The sequence below is a fragment of the Neofelis nebulosa genome, chromosome 5, assembly GCF_028018385.1.
Source record: "Neofelis nebulosa isolate mNeoNeb1 chromosome 5, mNeoNeb1.pri, whole genome shotgun sequence".
In the NCBI taxonomy this organism is placed as follows: domain Eukaryota; kingdom Metazoa; phylum Chordata; class Mammalia; order Carnivora; family Felidae; genus Neofelis; species Neofelis nebulosa.
Window position 1 is genome coordinate 28,974,017 of NC_080786.1, and position 24,301 is coordinate 28,998,317.

The following is a 24,301-nucleotide window of genomic DNA, read 5'->3' on the forward strand; positions in this document are numbered from 1 at the left end:
CTAAACTTCCTTTAGAAAATAAGGGTTCTAGGGCACCTGGGTGGCTCAGTCAGTGAAGCGTCTGGCTCGATTTCATCTCAGGTCATGATCTCACAGCTTCGTGAGTTCGAGCCCTGTGTGGGGCTCTGCAATGGTAGTGAGGAGCCTGCTTGGGATTCTCTCTGCCCCTCCCACACTCAAGCTGTCTCTGTCTCTCTCCAAAAATAAATTAATAAACTTAAAAAAAAAAAGAGGAAAATAAGGGTTCTGGTCTTAGCTCTGCCACAAATGGACTCTGTGGCCTTGGTGGAACCCTCAGTTTCCTCATCTGCACAATAAGGGGGTAGCAATCATACTTCCTTCTCACAGAGTTTCCATGAGACTCAAACAAAAGATGTAGGAAAAATGCTAAATAGGCCGTATAAAAGTACAAAGTCATATTTCTTCTAGAGGTGTCATCCTTTCTATCTACAGCTTCACATTCATATGTAATGTCTATACAATTTAAAGAAGCAACTCCATCTCTTCCAGTAATTCTATTAATACTTGCTTGAATATATAGGTAAAAATCTAAATTCTCTTACTATACTGATACGTATAGATTTCCAATTTATCTGTTTGCTACAAAATGTTTTATTGACATATTTTATAAAAAGCAAAACACATAGATATTAAGTACACATTTCAACGAATTTTGACAAGTGGATACACCTGTGTAATCCATACTTCTATCAAGACGTAGAAAATTTCTAGCATGCCAGAAAAATCCCATGAGGCTTCTTCTAGTCTATCACACCCTTCAGAGGCAGCTATTGTTCTGATTTCTACTGAAGTATGTTCATTTCGCCTGTTGTAGAACTTTATACTTTCTTGTGCTTGGCTTCTTCCATTCAGCATAATGTTTTTGAAATTTAGCTATATATTATGGCAGATGTAAGTAGCACATGATTTTATTGTTTTCTGCATAGAATTCCATTGTATAAATATGCCACAATTTATTTATATTCCTATTAATGGCCATTTGAATTGTTTCTAGATTTTGGCTGTTAAGAATAAGGCTAAGGAAAGTCTTATACAAGACCTTGAGCAGACACATGTTTTCACTTCTTTTGGGCAAATACCTCAGAGTGACATTGCTGGTCACAGTACAGATGCATGTGTAACTTTTTAAGAAACTGCCAAATAATTTCCCAAAGTGTATGAGAATTAAAGTTTTTCCATATCCTTGCTGCCATTTGGTGTTGTCAGACTTTTTTTCAGGACAGCCATGGGTGTGTCATGGTATCTTTAGTTTGTTTTTTTTCTTCTTCCAAGTTTTCTTGGAATCTTAATCTTAAACTGCTATCTGTGGAACTGCCCTGGGGTATGCTCATGAAGCTGTATGCAAAAATGTATGCCCACTTACATTTTCATGAGAATAAGATCTATACGTTTCAGCTTCTTAAAGTAGCCCTTCATTCCCTCAAAATGCTAGCAATCATAGAAAAAGCAGTTTCTAAAGATGTGATTTTTAAAATCAGTCTGATAGCCTAAGCCATAATTAACTAGCAGCAATCAACTATTTATATTCTTACATCTTAAAGATTTTGTTTTACTGTAACATGCAGTTAAACATAACACAAATTCTTACTAGCTCTTAATGTCTTAAAATACCATTTGGCCCAGATTTCTAAAATATCCTCTTGTATACACAGTCCTTTCTATAATGAAAATCATGTTCTCTGATCCTGTGCTATTAGAAAAGGACATTTGCAGTCCTGATTTGATTAAGGAAAAATTAGTCATGGAGACTTATACAAGGAATGTCTTTTGGTCTACGTTGAACTTGAGGAAATAGAACAGGTAGGAAATAATCGCCTATTCAGCATGCTCTGTAAGGCCCAATTTATGTTTGTAACTAGCCTCATCATTGCAGGTTTTTGGGAGCTTGCTTCCTAGATTGTTATGTTCATGTGTATAATTTAGCAAAAGTTTTCAAAGCACCATTTGTATGTGTCTGTGACTTAAAAAGCTAGTGAGCTTCAGAAGAGATAAAGTTTCCTTTATACAAACCCCTCACATTCACTTTGAGAATTCACACTGAATGAATGAATGAATGAATGAATGAATTCAAGGACTAAAGAAAGAATTGAGAAATGTTTGCTCATTCTCTGGATATCCTGTTTGTGCCCAATTCAAAGCATGTCATTAGTTTGTGGTGGTCATTTCCAATATGATAATAATAATAATAATAATAATAATAATAATAATAAAAAGAGCAGCTTCTAGCATTCATCTTGGTAAATGCTTTTTGTTAGGCATTTGGGTTTGAACAAAAGTAACAAAGAATTGTGGAGGCTTCTGGGTGACTCATTCAGTTAAGCATCCAACTTCAGCTCAGGTGATGATCTCACAGCTTGTGAGTTCCAGCCTCGCGTCGGGCTCTGTGCTGAGAGCTCAGAGCCTGGAGCCTGCTTCAGATTCTGTGTCTCCCTCTCTCTCTCTGCCCCTCCCCCACTTGCACTCTGTCTCTCTCTCTCAAAAATAAATAAACATTAAAAAAATTTTTTAAGGTAACATAGAATCGTGTGTTGGCCAATCTACACTGCATCCAAACTTCTTGAATATTAAAATAATGAATGAGATACAGCAGGGTGGCACTCCATTCCAGACTACCATAGTCATAAATGCATTAGTTTAGTATCTCATTGATTGTCATCTGTTATGACTGGGGGAGAAATGGAGAAGGAGAGGAGGTTCTGATATGCTTTTACTTTTTTTAACAAGTTTATTGAGATATAATTCATATATCATACAATCCACTCATTTAAAGTGCACAACTCATTGTTTTCAGTTTATTCATGGAGCTGTGCAAACATCACCACAATCAATTTCAGAACATTTGCATCATCCACAAAGAAGCTGTTTCCCCTTTAACAGTCCCTACCGCTCCCCCCACCCCCACCCCACATGCTCCCACTTCCCTTCAGTCTTTCCAGCTCTATGTATCTATGAATCCATTTTCTCTTTCCATGGATTTTTATGGATATGCCTATCCTGAACATTTCAAATGAAAGAAATCATACACTATGTAGTCTTTTGTGACTATCTTCTTTCAATTAGTTTAATGTTTTGAGGTTCATCCATATTATAACATGTATTCATACTTAATTGTTTTTATTGTGGAAGAATATTCCAGTATGTGGATATACCACACTTTATCCATTCATAATTGGTAAATGTTTGGGTTGTTTCTACTTTTTTGGCTATTATGCATAATGCTGTGATGATTTGTGAACATCTGTACATAGCTTTTTGCATAGACCTATGTTTTCAATTCTCTTGGTATATATCTAAGAGTAGAATTGCTGGGTCACACGGGAAGTCGATGTTTAACATTTTGAAGAACCACCAAACTGTTTTTCAAAACAGCTGCGCTATTTTGCATTCCCACCAGCAGTGTATCAGGGTTCTGATTTCTCTACCTTTTCACCAACACTTGTTATTATCAGTCATTTTTATTATAGCCATTCTAATAGTGTGAAGTAGGATCATTGTGGTTTTGAGTTGCATTTGACTGATGGCATCTTTTTGTGTGCTTATTTGCCATGTGTATATCTTCTTTAGAGGAATATCTATTCAGATCCTTTGCTTACTTTTTAATTGGGTTATATTCTAATTATTGAGTTATAATACAGTCTTGATATGCTTTTGAGTAATAGAATGAAATGGAAAAAGTGGTAATATGGGTATTTCCAAAATGATAACAATATACATATTGACTGAGATGCTTTGAATCACAGAACTTAAAGAGGTAGAAGTCATTGTAAAGATCCACAAGGGAAGGACCTCCTTTTATAGATGAGGAAACAAATAATTTTGAATATTCAGTGATTTCCTAAGAAGCTACAGCCAAGAGGCAAAAGAACAGAAACTCAAACCCAAGTGTTTTTATGCAGAATTTGCTACTCTGGCTGATGCACTGTATTGCTTGGAAATGCAAAAAGATGCTCTGTGCTGCCAAGAATTCTTAGATCTTTGCCTCTTGTTCTTTAAAGACAAATGCAACATTTATATTTATTGCTATGGATCATACAAGTTTCTTTTTAGGGTAAGACTAATGGATAATGAGTTAGAGCAGTGCTCTCAGATTTGAGCATGCAGAATCTCCTGGGGGAGCTTGTAAAACACAGTTGTGTCCAGCATACATAATACATAATGTCATGTAAATATATATATATATATCACTGTACACGATGCACAAGTGCCATTAACAAAGGCTGAAAAATGTATAGCACTTATTACATGACCCCAAATAAACATCTATTGAGTGGAAATTAAAAACACAGTTTAATGTATAATCTTACAACCATGGCTCTGAAACAAGCATGTATCAGAATCACCTGGAGAGTTTATTAATACACAGGTTGTTGGACTACTTCCAAAGTTTCTCATTTAGTAGATCTGAGGAGGGATCCAATAATTTGCATTTCTAACAAGTTCCCAAGTGATGCTGATGTCTGCTGGTTCCGGAACCACACTAGAGGCAAGAGAACATTTCTGTGCCTGGGAAAAGGATAATATGGTGGAGGAAAGGCCTAAATTATAATATAATGCCATATACAAATGAAAATTTTTTCCAGATAGACTTAATCCTTATCCTTAACTTTTTTAGTGTACAACTTGGAATACCTAACTTGCTCTTTCTCTTGTGTCTTGAAATGGAGAAAATAACAAAAATGTCCATTTTTTAAATTTCCTTAAACGTACATTGCAGAACTTCATACTGTCCAGATATTTTGTATTCTGTGTGTGTGTGTGTGTGTAACTGTAGTTATTCACAGTTATAGGAAACTTCTTTTAAGGTTATAGTTATAGGAAACTTATTTTTTTTTTTAATTTTTTTTTCAACGTTTTTTATTTATTTTTGGGACAGAGAGAGACAGAGCATGAACGGGGGAGGGGCAGAGAGAGAGGGAGACACAGAGTCGGAAACAGGCTCCAGGCTCCGAGCCATCAGCCCAGAGCCTGACGCGGGGCTCGAACTCACGGACCGCGAGATCGTGACCTGGCTGAAGTCGGACGCTTAACCGACTGCGCCACCCAGGCGCCCCAAGGAAACTTATTTTAAGGTCAAAGAAGTTAAATAACTTATAAAAGATTACTATTGCACATTAGGTTTATATATGTGCTTATATATGTGTGTGCTTATATATAAGTACACATATATATAAAGGAAAATATTTGACAAGGATATTTGGTTTCATTTGTTACATAGAGTGGCTGTTTCTTCTAAAACAAGGCAGCAAGAAGATGATCACTCTGATCACTCAGCTAGAAAGCCGATCAGATTTCTCTGGAAGAGCTAAGTCATGGCCAGGGTGCTTAGAGTATATAATGCTGATCCTTGCATACCATAAGTCCTCTGGAAATATCTGTTGAATGGATGAATGCTATATATTTTTTGTTAATTTTTCAAAATGTTTATTTATGAGAGAGAGAGACAGAGTGCAAGCAGGGAAGAGGCGGAGAGAGAGGAGACACAGAATCCGAAGCAGGCTCCAGGCTCTGAGCTGTCAGCAGAGCCTGATGCGGGGCTCAAACCCATGAACTGTGAGATCATGACCTGAGCTGAAGTCGGAGGCTCAACTGGCTGAGCCACCCAGGGGCACCAAGATGAATGCTATATCTGCCATGGGTTTTACTTAGCCTCAGTCATGTAACTGTCAAATTGAAAAACATGGCTGATAAATTGTAGCTATACTTTTCAGACTTTCATATCAAAGTGAGAGGCTTATGAATTTCATTAAGGCTTTCTGAGTTTTTTTGTATATCTTATTCCCCTGGGAGTTCTGAATCAATATCCATCCTTAACCTTAGGTGATCAAATATACTTAAAAATGAATGCCACACATCTGACACAAATTACGCTCAATTTGTGTCACTCAATTATTCCTGAATTCTATGAGAATTCTATGATGAAGCATTTGGAAGTTACCTAATGAATTCACCTAGATAGAATATGTTTTAAGTTTTTACCATACTTAGTGTTTTGGTTGAATCTACTTAAGATGTAAGGAAATTTTTGTGGATAACCTTAGAAGAAGTGTTAATCATAAAAAATAATAATAGAACTAAGGTTGAATTATCTACATAAAATATGGAAAATTCTCATAATCTCAAGACACCAAGGCTATATATCCAGAACCAGCTATAAATTATTTTCCTTTATAAATTTTGTAAAATGGTAAAACATATGGATACCCAACCAGCTGACTGCCTATTGGGGCAAGTGCAGTGGAAGAGTGCATGGGCTTTGGTTTCAGAGCTATATTCACATTCTGGCTTTTGTTACTTCCAGGTTGGTTGACTGTAGCAGATGCTGTCATGTGTTGCTCGGATCTCTATTCGGGACTGAAGAATTTATTTTCCTCAGCTGCTGCTAGTGCTGTAGATTGTGTCCAACTGGTTTTCATGGACGTGTAAAATCCTGGCCCACATATCCCAACTTAGGACAACTCTTAAGGGTCATTACAGCTCTAGAACTCCCTATGGGATTAGCTGAGGCCTCCCTGAGACTAGCCCAACTCCTCTTTCTGCCCAACGCTGCTTTCTTCCCTTCTCCTCCAGGTATTGATCTTCAGAATACAAATTCTCTGAACACAAATCTTCATCTCAGAGTCTGCTTTCTGGGGACCAAGGTGCAACAGTGATCTTTTATAAGTTATTCAACTTCTTTGACCCTGAAAGAAGTTTCCTATAACAATGCCTATCTCATTTAGGGTTATCAGAACTAAATTAGATAATGTGTTTAAATGACTTTAGCACAGTGTCAGACACAGGATAGATACCCAATCTGTTACATTCCTTTCTCTTCTTCAGCTAGTTTTCTTTCCTGTTGGCTGTTAAGTCAGTTTTTCCTTGACTATTCACCTTATGCAACCATAGATAAGTTGGAGAATATGAGATGTGAGAGAGTGTGAAAACTTTCACTTGGTTTGCCCAACCTCAGGCAAAACAGTCTCATTCTGGGACTAATTACAAAGAAATATGGTGTACAAAATATATACCACTTAGCGTACCAGGCTATGGTTCCCAATGGCTACTTCTGCACTAGTTTTCTCTGACTGCCAAGAAAATGGATGATAAGCATTTTTTAAGTCAATGGTATCACGTTTGATATTTATGTATTTATTTGATATATCACATTTTAAATTTTAAAAAAATTTTAATTCTAGTGTAGTTAGCATACAGTGTAGCATTAATTTCAGGTGTACAATATGGAGATTTATCAATTCCTTACATCACCCAGTGCTCATCACAACAAATGCATTCCTTTATGTTTGTTATTAACTGTCTCATGTACTTCGGTGCTCTCATATCGGGTACATATATATTTACAACTGTTATATCCCCTGTTATGTTGTCCCCTTCATTATTATATAGTGTCATTCTTTGTCTTTTTTTTACAGACTTTGTTTTAAAGTCCATTTTGTCCAAAATAAATATTGCCACTCTGGCTTTCTTTTGACATCCATAAGCATGATAAACATTTCTCCATCCCCTCACTTTCAATCTGCAGATGTCTTTAGGTCTGAAATGACTTCCTTGTAGGCAGAATATAGATGGCATTTTTTTGTTTTGTTTTGTTTTGTTTTATCCACTCTGTCACACTATGTCTTTTGACTGGAGCATTTAGTCCATTTGCATTCAAAGTAATTATTGATATAAATGTATTTATTTCCATTTTGTTACTTATTTTGTAGTTGTTTTTATAGTTTTTCTCTGATCCTTCCTTCTCTTTCTTTCTTTTATTGTTTGCTGGTTTTCTTTAGTGATATACTCAGATTCCTTACTCTTTATTTTTTGCATATCTATTACTGTTTTTTTTTTTATTTGTGGTTATCATGCAGTTTATATATACTATATTCTGCTTATAGCAGTCATTAGTAAGCTGATGGTTGCCTAATTTTGAACTCATTCTTTCCTCCTCTCCCCTCCACATTTTGGTATCATATTTTAAGTCTTTTTATTTTGTGCTTCTCTTGACTGATTTTTATAGATACATCTTTTTTTGTGTGTGTGCTTCTTGGTTTTGTTTTTTTTACTCTTACTTGTGGTTTTTGTTTCTACTCACAGAGTCCCCCTTAACACTGCTTGTAGGGCTGGGTTAGTGGTCATGAATTCTTTTAACTTTTGTTTATCTGGGAAACTCTTTACCTCCCCTTCTATTCTGAATGATAGCCTTGCTGGACAGAGTATTCTTGGCTGCAGATTTTTCCCTTTCTGCACTTTGAATACATCATGCCAACCCCTTCTGGCCTACAAGGTTTCTGCTGAAAAATTAGCTCATAGCCTTATGGGGTTTCCTTTGTATGAAATGGTCTTCTTTTCTCTTGCAACTTTAAAAAAAATTTTTTTTTCAACGTTTTTTATTTATTTTTGGGACAGAGAGAGACAGAGCATGAAGGGGGGAGGGGCAGAGAGAGAGGGAGACACAGAATCGGAAACAGGCTCCAGGCTCCGAGCTATCAGCCCAGAGCCTGACGCGGGGCTCGAACTCACTGACCGCGAGATCGTGACCTGGCTGAAGTCGGATGCTTAACCGACTGCGCCACCCAGGCGCCCCTAAAAAATTTTTTTTAACGTTTATTTATTTTTGAGAAGAGAGAGACAGAGCATGAGTGGGGGAGGAGAGAGAAAGAGGGAGACACAGAATCTGAAACAGGCTCCAGGCTCTGAGCTGTCAGCACAGAGCCCAACGTGGGGCTCGAACTCATGGACTGAGAGATCATGACCTGAGCCGAAGTCGGATGCTTAACCGACTGAGCCACGCAGGCACCCCTCTCTTGCAAACTTTAAAATTCTTTCTTTATCACTATTTATTTATTTATTTATTTATTTGCCATTTTAATTACTTTGTGTCTTGGTGTGGATCTCCTTGGGTTGAATTTGTTTGGAGATTTCTGTGCCTCCTGAATCTGGATCTGTGTTTCCCCTCCCAGATTCAGGAAGTCTTTAGCTATTATTTCTTTAAATACATTTTATGGCCTCCTTTCTCTCTTTTCTACTTCTGGGGTCCCTATAATGTGACTGTTATTATGCTTGATAGTGTTACTGAATCTCTAAGTCTATTCTCATTATGTAGTATTTGTTTATTTCTCAGCTGTTCAGTTTGATTGCTTTCCATTGCTCTGTCCTCCAGGTCACTGATACATTCCTCTGCTTCCCGTAGCCTACTATTTATTTCATATATTGTATTCTTAGTTTCATTTATTGAGTTTTTCATCTCTGATGTGTTAGTTTTTATCTCTTGATCTAGGTTCTCACTGATGTCCTCCACACTTTTCTGAAGTCTAGTGAGTGTCTTTATGATCCTTACTTTAAATTCTCTATCAGGCCCATTACTTGTTTCTGTTTCACTTAGATCTCCTACTGTGATTTTTCTCCTGTTCTTTCATTTGGAACATATTCCTCTATCTCCCCATTTTGTGTATCACTCTGTGTCTATTTCTCTGTATTAGGAAAGTCAGCTACATCTTCTGCTCTTGGCTTTATGAAGAAGAGGTCTTATAGTGACCTACAGTGCAGTGTCCACTGTTTACCAGAACCTGGCACTTCAGGGGAGTCTCCTATGTGTGTTGTTTGTATCTTGCTGTTGTGTCTGAATCACTTTTTCTTTCAGTCCAGATGTGTGCCTTGACTCTACCTGTTGTGGGCTGTGCTTGGTCTCTGTGGTGTTAATGAGACCCTCACAGGCCAGCTCTAAAGGGGCATGACTGCAGGAGGATTCAGAGATGGGGCAATGGTGTTAGCAAAATTTGTACTAAGCCACTAGTCCTAGATTGGATCCCCCAAGCGTGGTAACCCCCCAGGGGTGAGTCATGCAGTGGCTGTGTGGTATAGTGTCTGTGCCTATGGTGGCTGGGCAGGGCCATGTGCTGAGTTAAGAAAATTTGGTCTGTGCCCAGAACTGAGGCCAGCAGACTTAGAGTGGTCTAGTCCTCATGAGAACTCCTGAGTGGGGTGCACTGCTAGTGAGTTAGGTAGTAAGTGTCTGTGCAGCACCACCCCCACAGGTGGATCTATGCTGGGGGGGCAGGGGAGGAAAATGATGCTTGCCAGTTTTTTGTTCCCAGAGAAATCCCCAACATGCTCAGAAATTTGTGTAAATAGATCTCACTCCTATTTGCCCCAGGCATTTTGTAAACTGTCACTTCTATGTTGCCTCTCAGTGGGCTGTTGTTACTTTAAGGGCAGTGACCCAGCTATCACTTACTCTACAGCTTGCCTGTGCTGAGTCAGCTAACTTTTAAAGTTCCAGGCTCCAAGTCCCCACTGCTTATACAGACTCACAAAATTCAGCCTCTCTGGTTTTCAAGGCCAGACATTTTGGGGATCCATCTTCCCAGTTTGGGCTTCCTGATACTTTCCCCTCTCTACACCTGCAGCTCCCTCCCTCCTGCAAGGAGCTCCCAACCACCATTTCTGCCCTTCCTATGCTCTTAGATGTGGCTTCTTGTCTACATTTAGTTGTGGAGTTTGTTCTGACAATCTTTGGGTCCCTTTCTAGTTTATTTACATGGATGTGAGTGATATCTAGTTGTAAACATAGGATGGGGGAAGCTTAGGATCCTCCTACTCTGCCATCTCCACAAGTTCCTCAAGTGTTTGATTTAAATAGTCAACTTGAGAGAACCTGAGCATGCTTTGAGAGTCTTTTTAAAAGAGTTTTACTCCTTTCTCCTCAAAAATATCAAACAGTAAGAATATACTGAAGTGCTTCACCATGTAACCAATTGGGTCATATGGTATGTAAAGCCAACAGTGTCATATATATGATATAGTACTACTCATTAAAAATGGAAAGTCTGCAATCCACATGTTGCTAAAGGGGTTTAACCCAGATAAGTGCTCTTGGAGTGATTATTTATTTTGATAAACATTTATTAAGAATATTTCTATGTTAGGCTTGGAAGCTGTGGAGGTGAATAAGACATAATTCTCTGCCTTAAAAAAAAACCCTCATCTTTTAGTCCTTGGAGGTGCTGGCTGTGTGGAATTCTTTATTAGTGGTAAGGGGGACCAGAAATAAAATGCCAGGGGGTGACTAGGTGGCTCAGTAGGTTAAATGTCTGACTCTTGATTTTGGCTTAAGTCATGATCTCATGGTTCATGAGTTCGAGTCCCATGTTGGGCTATGCACTGTCAGTGCAGAGCCTGGTATTCTTTCTCTCCCTCTCTGTCCCTCCCCCATTCGCGCATGCTCTCTCTCTCTCAAAATAAATAAATAAAACTTTTTAAAAATAAAAAAAAGAAATAAGATGTTAGGTGATTTTTTTTTTACCATAATAGCAATCTATGTAATTTTTGTGATTATATATGTAATCTATGTGAGAGTGTAGCTAATATAAAGTGTTCATTCTATCCTTCTTCCTTTTAATAATAAACAACTTCCCCCACAATTTTAACTGGGTGTGTGTCCATCTAAATAGAAATGACATTTCCCAGCCTCCTTTGCTGTTGGATGTGGCCACATGACTGCATTCTGGCTGATGGTATATAAACAATAGTGATGTGTATGGTTTTTGGGTCACAGATTAAAAGGAAGCTTTCTTAAAAGAAAGCACTCTGCCACCATTATCTTTCCTCCACACCACTGGCTGGGAGATGACCCATTCAAAAATGGAATCCATATTTTGAGCATGCAGGGGTACCTATGAGCCACTGCTTCCGGAATATTATATAAGAAAACTATTTTTATCTTATTTAAGCCCCTATATTTCAGGGTTTCTTTGTTATAGCAATTTGGTCTATACCCTGACTATGACATGTATTATTTTATTTAATCCTTATAATACTTATTATGTGAGGTATTTGTTAGTATCCACATCTATAGAAGAAACAGATTCAGAGATTAATTCACCCAAGCAAGTAGAAAAACTGGAATTCAAGTCTAATTCTTCTCTCCACATGGATTCTGTTACAGGAGAAAACTAAAACATTTTTAGTATAGAAAATGAAGGGCCATGGAGACATGACCTAAAGTTCATAAAATCAAGTAAGAATAGTCTGAACTGGTAATACTTATCAAACCTTGCCTTTAAGAACTGGGGGCTTCTTTGAAGATTGAAACCAGAAGAATTAAAGTTAACATAAAGAGGAATTGTTCTATTTTGCAAAGAAAGTCAACTAAGGTTGACTGCCCCAAGAAGAAGTAAAACTGAAAATATAAACTAGCGGAAGGTAGTTTAGGTTGTTCATTCATGGTAGACTCAGGTTAGGGTTTTGTATGTATTTGGGTACATCCTTAACTTGTGATTTTAAGTTTTAAAGAACAACTCTGTCTTCCTACCAAGTTCCCCTTAGGGCCTCGCTCTGCCAGAAATCTCAGATGGACTGGCTGGCACAGCGTGCCATTCCTTAAATTGTCATGCTGGTGCTAGCACAGCACACCAAGCTGTGAGCAGCTTTGCTGCCAACAACTTCAACGGGGAAGAAGCAGACCATATGCTAAGATGTGACCTCTGTAAATGTCCTTAAATTCATAGTGATGAACAAGCAGGTGCTTAATAACCATATTTTAAAATTATGTCACAATTTTGGGTTTTGGAAGAGCATCAATCCATCCCATATTCACAATGAGAAGACTGTAGATTATCTTTTAGTTGGTTGCTCTTGGACGTTACCTTTTGTGAGGACCTTCAGAATAAATGTGTGACATAAGTTAGTTTTTTGTCTTTGAGAGAGGCCACCTTCCCTTAAGTGTGGCCTCAAGTGATCTGTCTCATTTCCCTTTCTTCCAACAAGTGTGTTTTGATGCAAATTACACATCCTCTCCACCCCTGTCCTTCTCTTCTTTACTCTGCTTCTTTCTATTTATGCTAAAGGGAAGAATGTCCCTCCTTTCAAACATCAAAACTGAGGCCCGTTTCCTTCCTTCTTTTGTTGGGATATTTTTCTGTCAACTGTCCCTCTTAATTGACCCTTCAACTTTTCCATCTGGTGATCCTTGTCTTTTCTTGCACACACACACACACACACACACACACACACACACACACACCTTGTGGTGGTTTTGTAATGTTTTGACTTGGCTAGGATGAGTAACATTCCCCAGAATTCCCTTTCTTGTATATATCTAGTTAGGGTGGGCCATAGGGAGATTCTTGTGGGAGATTTGGAGGGTAGAAGTGAAGCAGCAGTCATGTTGTAGCTCACACACGTTGTCATTTATCTACTGACTCACCCAGTGGCTGTGAGGCAGCAGCCTGGTCTGCAATTGTTCTACCTTCCCCTGTACCTTCCTTCTGCACTCTGATTCCTGGGCCAGGTGTATGTACGGAGCTCATGAGGAAGGCTCCAGCTTCTGCAGGACACCCACACCACTAGGACCAGAGGCAATGAGAACCGACACACGTTTCTGTCCAGACTTGCAGGGCTCTAGCTCATGTTTGTTGATGCCAGACTGCTTTTGATCTATTCCTGTTTATATCCACCTTCCCTCTGTTTACCCTATGGATTGTGTGTGTGTGTGTGTGTGTGTGTGTGTGTGTGTGTACATGTGCATCTCCTAGTAGTTGAATCTCACTGATACTCGTCTCTTGACATTTTTAATCTAACACCTTTCAAATTATATGCTACCCACATTATTCCTTTCTTTCATCTTGATATTCTCCAGAATGTAGTTTAAAGTTTTTTAAGTTTATTTATCTTGAGAGAGAGAGCACAAGCAGGATAGGAGCAATGAGAGAAGAGAGGAGAGAGAGGAGAGAGAGGAGAGAGAGAATCCCAGGCAGGCTCTGTGCTCTCAGCATAGAGCCCGATGTGGGCTTGAACCCATGAGCCATGAGAGATCATAACCTGAGCCAAAGGCAGACGCTTAACTGACTGAGTCACCCAGGAGCCCCCAAAATGTAGTTTATATTCAGTATCTAACTACAACATTTAAGTATTTCTCAAAGTGACTAACTGCATGAGAATGCTTTTTAAAATGCAGATCCTGGGGCATCTGGGTGGCTCAGTTGGTTAAGCATCCAACTCTTGATTTTTGCTCAGGTCATGATCTTATGGTTAGTGAGTTCAAGCTCCACATCAGGCTCTGCACTGAGCATGGACCCTGCTTGGGGTTCTCTCTCTCTTTCTCTCTCTCTCTCTCTCTCTCTCTCTCTCTCTCTCTCTCTCTCCCTCTCTCTGCATTTCCCCCACTCTCTCAAATGCATACATACATACATAAATACAAAAATTAAAAATATAAATAAAATGCAGATCCCTAGACCTGCACCTCCAGCTGGGTTGAATCAGAATTTCTGGGAATAGAGCCTTGGAATGTACATTTTGAACAAGCTCTCATCAGATTGTGATATATATTAAGTATGAGAAACACTGGTTGACCCCTTGTAAGTGAGAAACATTGGTTGACCATTTTTCCCTCTTATGCATCTTCTACATTCCACTTGAAACTTCTCTCTTGAAAGGCCTTTCTTGTTTGTCTAATCCAAATACTTTTTTTCTGGCTTTGGTCCTCAGGAGCAATTGACATTACTGAAAACCCTTTTCTTCTGTTGTTTATGTCCTTATAGGCGTATGTACTGATGGCTCTACCCTAAAAAATTTCTGGCCTGTTCTAGTTACTGGGCACCTGCAACTCTAACCTAATTTTCCTCCTTAACTCCCATTCCTTTTTTGTTTCCTTAGCTAGCATTCCCCAATGTCATGTAATAGCTCAATTCAACTGGGGAATGTATTGAACAATTACTGTGTGCCCTGTACTGTACTGGGCTCTGAGAGTATAGATGCGAGTAAAATTCAATCCTTAAACTTACAGAGCTCACAGTCTAGTGGTCCGAGAAACTATAGATTACTAATTAAAATTCAGGATAATAAATGCTTCCAGGGGTGAATAATGGGTGGTAAGACAGAAGGAAGAGGCCAGGGCAGTATGTTTAGAGGAAGACTTAAATAGTTGTCACTCCAGGCAAGTACAGAATTGAGTGAGGATGTTCCAGCAAAAAGAAGAGTCTGGTGAAAAGGTAGAAGGTGTGAAGGATCAAGGTGCACTCTGGGATATGTAAATAATTTGTTTTGTCATATGAGGAAATGGCAAACATGAGACTGAACAAGTAAGCTTTATACATCTTGTTAAGGAGTTTGTCTTTATTCTAAAATGGCACTAGGGAGTTTTAAGCAGCAGAGGAAAATGGGTGACAGATTTGTGTTTTGGAAATACTACTGTGGTAGTGGTGATAAAGGTGGTGGTCCTAAAGATATGGGAACCAGTTAAGAGGCTCTTGCAAAATATAGGTGAGGAATGGTGAGTCCCTGTACCATGTCTGGTTGAAAATGAAGAGTTACCCTTGAGTTGGGGTTGACAGAGGTCATTGTCTGCTTAGAGGATTGGGGAACTTAAAGATAGAGAAGCCTAGGATGTTATGTAAATTTCTGTATGAAGTGAATAGGTTATGTGCATTTATCTGAGATAAGGATGTAAGGAGGAAAGCCAGGTTGGAGTGGGGTGGCAGGACAGGGGACAAGAATGAAGAGTTCAGTTCTGGGTCTATTCAAGTGGAGATGTTTAGAAGACAGATGAACATAGGGATAAGCAGGCTTGCTCAAGGGGTCCTGGGACTTGCCAACCTCATTGATGCCCTTCTTTTAGGACACCCCAACCATGGGCACTTGACTGGGCTTTTATATAGAGGAATGATAGCCCAACAAATTAAAACAACCTAACAATTGGACCCATTTATTAGCCCTACCCTCCTAAAAACTCTGTTACTCAACATCTCTTTCCTTCCTCTTCCCTATTCTCCCCAGCAACACTGAAGGGGAATTTATGGGAGGCTAAATAATGACCCTTCAAAGATATCCATGTCCTGATCCCATAAACCTGTGAATACGCTACCTTATGTGGCAAAAGGGAATTTGCTAATGTGATTAAATTAAAGATTTAGCGATAGAGAGATTATCCTGCATTATCTGAGTGGGCCAATATAATCAGCAAGGGTCCTTACAAGAGAGAGGGATGAGGGGCAGAATCAGAAGAAATGTGATGAGGAAAGCAGTGGTTGAGATGATTGCAGGGCCATAAGTCAAGCAATGCAAATGGCATCCCGCAGCTGGAAGAGGCAAGGGAATGGATTCTCCACTAGAGCCTCCAAAAGGAACTCTACCTGCTACACCTTTAAAAATTTTTTTTAATGTTTATTTGTTTTTGAAGGAGAGAGAGAGTGTGAGTGGGGGAGGGGCAAAGAGAGAGGGAGACACAGAATCTGAAACAGGCTCCAAGCTCTGAGCTGTCAGCACAGAGCCTTACGCAGGGCTTGAACTCACAAACCATGAGCTCATGACCTGAGCCAAAGTCGGACACTTAAAAGACTGAGCCACCCAGATGCCCTGACACCTTGACTTCAGGCCAGTGGGAGACTGAATTTGGACTTTGGATCTCTAGAACAAAAAGATAATACACGTGGGTTGTTTTAAGCCACCAAATTTATAGCAGTCTGTTATAGTAGCAATAGTAAACTAACACAGAGTATAGCAAGAATTGAAGCTGGAGGGCAACACAATGGCCTTAGATGTTAGCACAACTGCAACCTCAAACCTGCCTCATAGTGCTAGGTTACAACCTCCTAAAAGGCCCCAGTGCCCAAGTTTATTATTTCTTGGTTAGATACCAGTAACTAATGCAATGATTCCCCAAGAAATTATACTTTATTGTTATCTCTTTTGCTAATCCAGTGGTTTCCAGACAGTGTGCACTTGGAGGTGATTGGTAGGTCCCACCCCCAGAGTTTGTCATTCAGTAGGTCTCATGTAGGGCCTTTCTGGTAAGCTCTCAGATGATTCTGTTGGTCTGGGGACCACAACTTTGAGAACTACTATAATGTGTGTGTTTGTGTGTGCGTGTGCATCTGTGTGTGTGTGTGTGTGTGTATACATCATATACATATGTATATATATACACACATATATAAATATATATATATACATATATATATATGTATATATATATATATATACACATCAATGTCCTTTTTCTCACTCTAGGAGTTGCTATATGGAGTCCTCTCTCCTTTTTTTTTTTTTTATTAGATAATCAATTCTCTTAGGTTTTATTCTTCTTTATATCCTTAGAGTTTAGCAATGTGCTTGACTAAGTAGACATTTCATGAATGCTTGTTGATTCCCTGTGTAGTCCTGTCCTACTTATGTTCTCTTAAAGTTAAAGACCCAACTCCTTTCAGCAAAAGATTCTATTGCACAAAGCGTTCTTTGAGATGCAGAATTTTTTACAACCCCAGCAAATTTCATTGAGATATAAGCAGTTGCACACTATTTCCAATAAATAGTGCATGGTCCACGGTCTTTTTTTTTTTTTTTTTTATAATCCTGGAAGACTAAGTTAATTATATTTTGGTTGTTGGCAGCTTCTCAATAAGAGATCTGTCAAATGTAATACTATCACAAGCCATTTGGTGACATAAAGAAGAGCAAAATTATGTAAGAAGAATAAACATTTTTCCCCCACCGGGGACAGGAAAGGGGGTGAGAAGACAGCCACATTAGTGGTTTAAAATGCTCTTTCTTATGAGAGCTTTCAGGAAAAACAGTGTTGGTTTATAGCAGTTAACATTGGGTTTCCAGAGATTATGCAGTTTTGTTTCAGTGCAGCCTTTCCCTAACAGCTCAAAGCTTGACTCTGCCCCAGAACCATTTTTTAGCCTGATGTGACTCCCCAGTTGAGTTCTGCAGAGAAGAGGCTCTCAAAGCAGGTTTTTAATCTTTCTTTTTTCTTTTTTTTTTTTTTAATTTTTTTTTCAACGTTTTTTATTTATTTTTGGGACAGAGAGAGACAGAGCATGAGCGGGGGAGGGGCAGAGAGAGAGGGAGACACAGAATCGGAAACAGGCTCCAGGCTCCGAGCCATCAGCCCAGAGCCCGACGCGGGGCTCGAACTCACAGACCGCAAGATCGTGACCTGGCTGAAGTCGGACGCTTAACCGACTGCGCCACCCAGGCGCCCAAGGTTTTTAATCTTTCATACGTGTTTAGAATTTTTGTGTTAAAGTGTCTAGAGACCCTCATGTACCAGAGTCTTCGAATATTCTTTCTAGTTAGTTGGCTTGAAAAATATAACTGGCTATTAGAATATGAATGTGATATCCTATAAAATCATAAAATATAATTACAGTTTTCCTTTGTTATGTAATCATAGTGATTTATTTTTTAGAATAAGGCTGCATGGTTATAAGGCATATGCTTATACATGATTGACCAGAGAGTACCCACCTGACTTTGCCTCCACTGAACCCAAATACATCTTCAGAATCCTCCTCAACACATTTTCTTATATGGGTAGGAGTGTGGACTCTGGAGTTAGAGCTGGGTTTGAGTATACACTACTATAGTTACTAGAGATAAGGCCTTGCTTGGTCAAGGCACTAATCTCTAAGCCTTAGTGTTAGTAAACAGAAGTAATAATAGTACTTCCCTCACAGAGCCCTAATGAGCTTAAATGAGAAAATGCATACACATTCCTTAGCACAGGGCCTGGCACAAAAAGCTTCATAATATTATCTATTCTTCTCTCTATTATCAAAAGCTATTGAGAATGGGCAAAGGATGGAATTATTTGAGTGCCACCCCTCCCCCATGGTGTTCAGATCGCATCTGGGCAGAGTCTTTATTTGTTAGGTTTCAAAGTTGCTTAACTAACCAGGCTCTATCCCTTTTTGCATGACAACACATTTTAGTGGACACCCCGTTACCTACCCAATTGGGGTACAGCCGTTTGACTCTAAGCCCAGTTTTCCCCGCAGCCTCTCATCTCCTTCAAGCCATCCTGCTCAAATGGTGGTTCAGACTTAGGGGAAGCTGCTGCTACTGTTGTTCGTCATATCCTCTCAATCCTTAGAGAGCTCAGACTGGAACTGAGTCTCCTACAACTTACCCCCTGCTCCTGTCTCTGACTAGAGTTTAAAGATATTGAATGCAAAAATTGCTCTTCCATTCAACTTCCCATGCATATCTTAAACCCATCCATTTCTCTCCATATGCATGCTGCTACTTTTCTAATTCAACACATCATTATCTCTTGCCTGAATTTCTGAAATAGCCTCCTACATGGGCTTTCTCCTTCCATTTTTGCCTCCTTCCCATCCCATCTCCATCTTGGCCAGTTTGATATTTTAAAACTGCAATGCTGACCATGATCCCTGCTTAAAATTCTTCTTCCTAGGTTCTTATAATAAAATATAAAATCAAGAGCCAGGCCTACATGGCCCTTTATAAATTTGGCTCAGCTTATTTCCCCACCCCCATCTCCTACACTTCTCTTCCTCTCTGTCTACATCACAGCTAGACTGACATCTTTCAGATCCTCAATGAGCCAACCTCTTTCCTTTCCCAGGGCCTTTGCACATTCCATTCCTTTTGCCTGAATGATATTCCCCCAACTTCTAATCTGCTCGACTCTGGTTTTCCTGATAGGTTTCAGTTCAGGGGTTCCTTCTTCAGAGAGTCTTTATTCATTCCCACTCCTTAATATGAGTTCTATTCCCACCTGATATTTTTGCCAGACTATTTGTATTTTTTCTCCATAGAGTTTAGCACAATTTGTAATTCTACACATAACATTTGTTTAGTATTTCTCTCCCCTTCTATATTGTGTGATGTTTGTGTGTTTAGTCTCCCAGCCCAAGAAAAAAATCTTATTTATTTATTTATTTATTTATTTATTTTTATTTATGAGGGCGGGGGGTGGGGAGAATCTTAAACAGGCTCATGCTCAGCATGGAGCCTGAGGTGGGGCTTGATCCCACAACCCTAGGGTCATGACCTGAGCCAAAATCAGGAGTCAGACACTCAATCGACTGAGCCACTCAGGGGCCCCTAGCTCAGTAAATCTTTTTTTTTTTTTTTTCCTAGCTCAGTAAATCTTAAGCAGGTTCTGGTTAGCCTCACAAATGTAAAAGTAGGAACTTTCCCTCCCTTACTGGCATACTGCCATGGTAGATTGTAAGGGCCTCACCCTCCTTTGGGGGTGGGTGCTTACTGTGTCCTGGTATTTTGCAATGGGGTGCCTGTCCTCATGGAGTGAGCTGGACAAGGAGTGAACTAAGTACAGGGAGAAGAATGTATTGCTTGAGCTGGAAAGCTGCTTGAAATATTAGAAGAGTAGACAAAGCTTTCTGTAACCAACTGCAACATTTTTGTGACTCAGTGCAGTAAAAATTAACTTCTGCTCACACAAGAACCTAGTGCAGATGTTTCTGATCAGAGTGGCTACCTTAGGTGGCTCTCTTCAAGAAGGGACCCAAGGACCCAGGCTCCATTCATCTTTTGACTCTGCTATTTCCTAAGGCCTTGGAGTCCATAATTTATATCTGACAGAACAGGAGAGAGGGATTATGGAGGGTTGCATTGGAAATATTTATGAACAGGATAGGAAGTGGTATATATTACTTCCCCCCACAATCTTTTGGCCGGAACTCACTGGTTTGTGATATGGTTTCATCTAACTGCAAGGGAGGCTGGGAAATAGAGCCTAACTATATGCCCAAGAAGAAAAGGCAAGCATGGAGTTTGGATGGCTGGAGAAAGGATGGCTGATATGGGCCCAGGTGTGGGTGATAGGTGGTGTTGGCAAATGCATCCTTGACTATCATCTGGTTCCTGGGTGTCCACAAATTCTCCTCACTGTGGCCCTTGACTGACATAGTTCTCATCCATGACCCTTCAGATCTGATTGTCCTTCCTATCCCCACTGGCCTCTATGGAAATTCCCTTGCTTTCCATGTTTCTTTCTCCTTTCAGCTCAGAGAAATCTTTTGTCACTTAGTGGGGTATCTGTGGGGGGTGAAGCTCATGCTAACATATACTCTATGCCTAGTATCACTTTTATTCCTGTAAATACAGGAAGTCTCTCCTTTTTTCTCTGTCTTCTACTTATTACATCTCTTCTCTGAGACAATGATCAGAGCCTAGCTACTTAAGTGGGAACAGGGAGAGAAAAAAGTAACTATTGAGAGAAGATAACATTGGTTAGTATTTCAAAAACATGGTCCTACAACATAGATAAGTTCAATGAAGGTAGACACTGTGTCTGTATGTATACCACAATATCTCCAGAATCTAGCAAAGGGACTCAATAAATATTTACTGAATAAACAAATGCATGAATAAGTACCTGAATGTTGTAAGAAGCAGCGTTCCTCACAGATAAACTCTTACGTCTTGATTCTTCCATACCTTTCCAGGCTTCTCAAAAGGGAGTGAGTGGTGCTTTTTGGCCCCCACAGGGAGACCAGAGAGAAAGCTGTAGTGCCAGTGCTGTGCACTCTGCAAGTTTGACATATTGTCTTATACTTTTATACACACACACACACACACACACACACACACACACACACACACACACACATATTCCCATATATACTTAGAATGAAAAATAATAATAAATAAAAGTAATACAAGAAAACAGGACAGGAAACAATAATAAAGGGAAGAGGAATAAAAACACCCAGTGCCTGACACATAGGAACCCTATAAATGTTTATTGAATGAGAGAAAAGAAGAAATGCCCAGCTTTCCCCATTCAGGGACTGAAATGGGCAGTTTATGGACATGCATTGAATTCCAATATTCTTTCCTTACAAATTTACTGAAGAGAGCTATGCTTGTAGTCTGGTCATAATGTCACTCTTGTTCCTTAGTAACAGACCAGGTTTGTTTTTATAGCTGATCTGACTCAAGGACTGTGTGAATGCTATCAAATGCTAGAGGAGAGCTAACTCTCATGGCAGCGGACAGCAGGACCAGGAGGAAATGAGATGGTTCCCATCCAACACTGATAAGGAAAGTGATGTGGTTTGAGATGGATTCTTTATCATGGGTTCCTCTGCTGATGTTTTTGAAAAGGGAAGAATTCAATGAAAACCTTTTTTCCTTTTTTTTTTTTTTGAAACTTCTCATTAACATTTGTGGCAAACACTATAGGTTGGCACTACCAACTCTCATATAAAACCCCTTCTTTCTGGCCTATTATATGAGCTGGAAAAAAAACACCATTCCCAAACTCCATTGCAGCCAAAGAGGCTATCTGATATAATTCTGGATCATGGGACATAAGTGACCCCCCTTCTCTCCCTTCTTTTCTACTTTGAATGGACAAGATGGCAGCAGCCGTAGTTACCATTTGTGACTATGAGGGAGAGGTCAAGAGAGGTTGGCCTTCACATTACTGAGCCATGGAACCAATGCCAGCAGACACCTGTCTTTAGACTTTCTCTGTTGTGGGGAAAAATGAATTCCTCTTTGTCCAAAGTCCTGAAATGAAGGACTCTGTCACTTGCAGCCCAAAGTATGTTACTGACAGCTCCTCTTTCTTTTCTTTTATTTTTTTTTCCAGATAGAAGTAAATAAACCAGCTCTATTTAATAAATATGAAAAATATTCCACAAAATATTAAAATAAGATTTTAAAATACGGAATTGCAGAATAGGTGAAACAATTCGGAAAAGAACAAAGTTGGAGGACTCACACTGCCTGATATTGAGTTACTCTGAAAGGTAAGAATTTGTAAAGTCTTTATAAATCAAGACAGTGTGTTATCGGCAAAAGGATAGACACATAGATCAATGGAACACAATACAGCATCCAAAAAAGATGGACTTGCAAAATATTCATCACTGCAGAGCATTTCCTAACAGACAATATTCAACAATTCCTATTACCTCTTCTACTTAGAGTTTCAAGTCAGCTCAATTCCTGGTTACTTAGCCTAAGACAAATTGTAATCATAATAAGTATGTTTAAGACTAAATTCTACATTAGCCTTTCCTTGACTAGGATACACTTCTCCAATCAGGTCTTCTTGCTATTCCCCTCTGATCTCCCTGAAGTCTTAGGAAAATTCCTTTGCCCTTCATGTAAGCCAGTCCAGGTACTGTCCATATACCACCTCTAGTCTGGAACAGGTGCAAGGATTGTTCTTTCTGGTGTTCATGCTTTCCTTTTCCTGCCTTTACTAATTTTCTTTTCCAGACACATCATCCATCTATCTCCCTCCTTCAGTTGTCCTTTGGTTCCACAATTTCCTTCCTTCTTATATATTTCCCTAAACTGTGAATCAGCTGAAGCCTCCAGTAAGTTATCCTTTTCATGAGGTCTGTTCCTTCAACACAGAGGCCTTATCCGTTATCTATCTGGAGCACTCTTTCCCCACATGTTGGCATGCCCAACCATGTCTGGACATTAAGGTGAATATCTTCTCAAGAAAGCCTTCCTGACTGTCTACTTCTCCACCCTGCATTATTTCACCCAGTTTTTCAATTCTCTTCAAAGCTTTATCAGCCTCTAGCTATCTTGTTCATTACTTTATTTGCTTTATTACTTTCCATTGGTAGCATTTCTATACATTAGTAATAAAGTAGCAGAAAGACAAATTAAGAAAATAATCCCATTTACAATTGCACCAAATAGAATAAAATACCTAGGAATATACTTAACCAAAGAGGTGAAATATCTATTCTCTGAAAACTATAAAACACTGATGAAAGAAATTGAAGATGACACAAACAAATGGAAAGATATTTCATACTCATGGACTGGAAGAATTAATATTGTTAAAATATCCTTATTATCCAAAGCAATCTAAAGATTCAATGCAATCTCTATCAAAACAGCAACAGGATTTTTAACAACACTAGAAAAAATACTAAAATTTGTATGGAATCACAAAAGACCCCTGATAGCCAAAACAATCTTGAGAAAGAAAAAAAAAAAAAGCTGGAGGTATCCCAATTCCAGATTTCAAGATATACTACAAAGCTGTAGTAATCAAAACAGTATGGTACTGGCACAAAAATAGACACATAGATCAATACAACAGAATAGAGAGCCCAGAAATAAACTCAGGCTTACATGGCCAATTAATCTATGATGAATGAGGCAAGAATATGCAATGATGCAATGAGGAAAATAAATGGTGCTGGGAAAACTGGAGAGCTACATGCAAAAGAATAAAACTGAACCACTTTCTTACACCATACATAAAAATAAACTCAAAAGGATTAAAGGCCTAAATGTGAGACCCCAAACCATAAAAATCCCAGAAGAGAACACAGGTAGTAATGTCTCTAGCATCATAGAACCATTTTTCTAGATATGTCTCCTAAGTCAAGGGAAACAAAAGCAAAAATAAACTATTGGGATGACATCAAACTAAAAACCTTCTGCACAGCGAAGGAAACCATCAATAAAACAAAAAGGCAACCTACTAAATGAGAGAAGATATTTACGAATGATATTAATTTCCATCTCCCTTTATCTAACGCTCCAT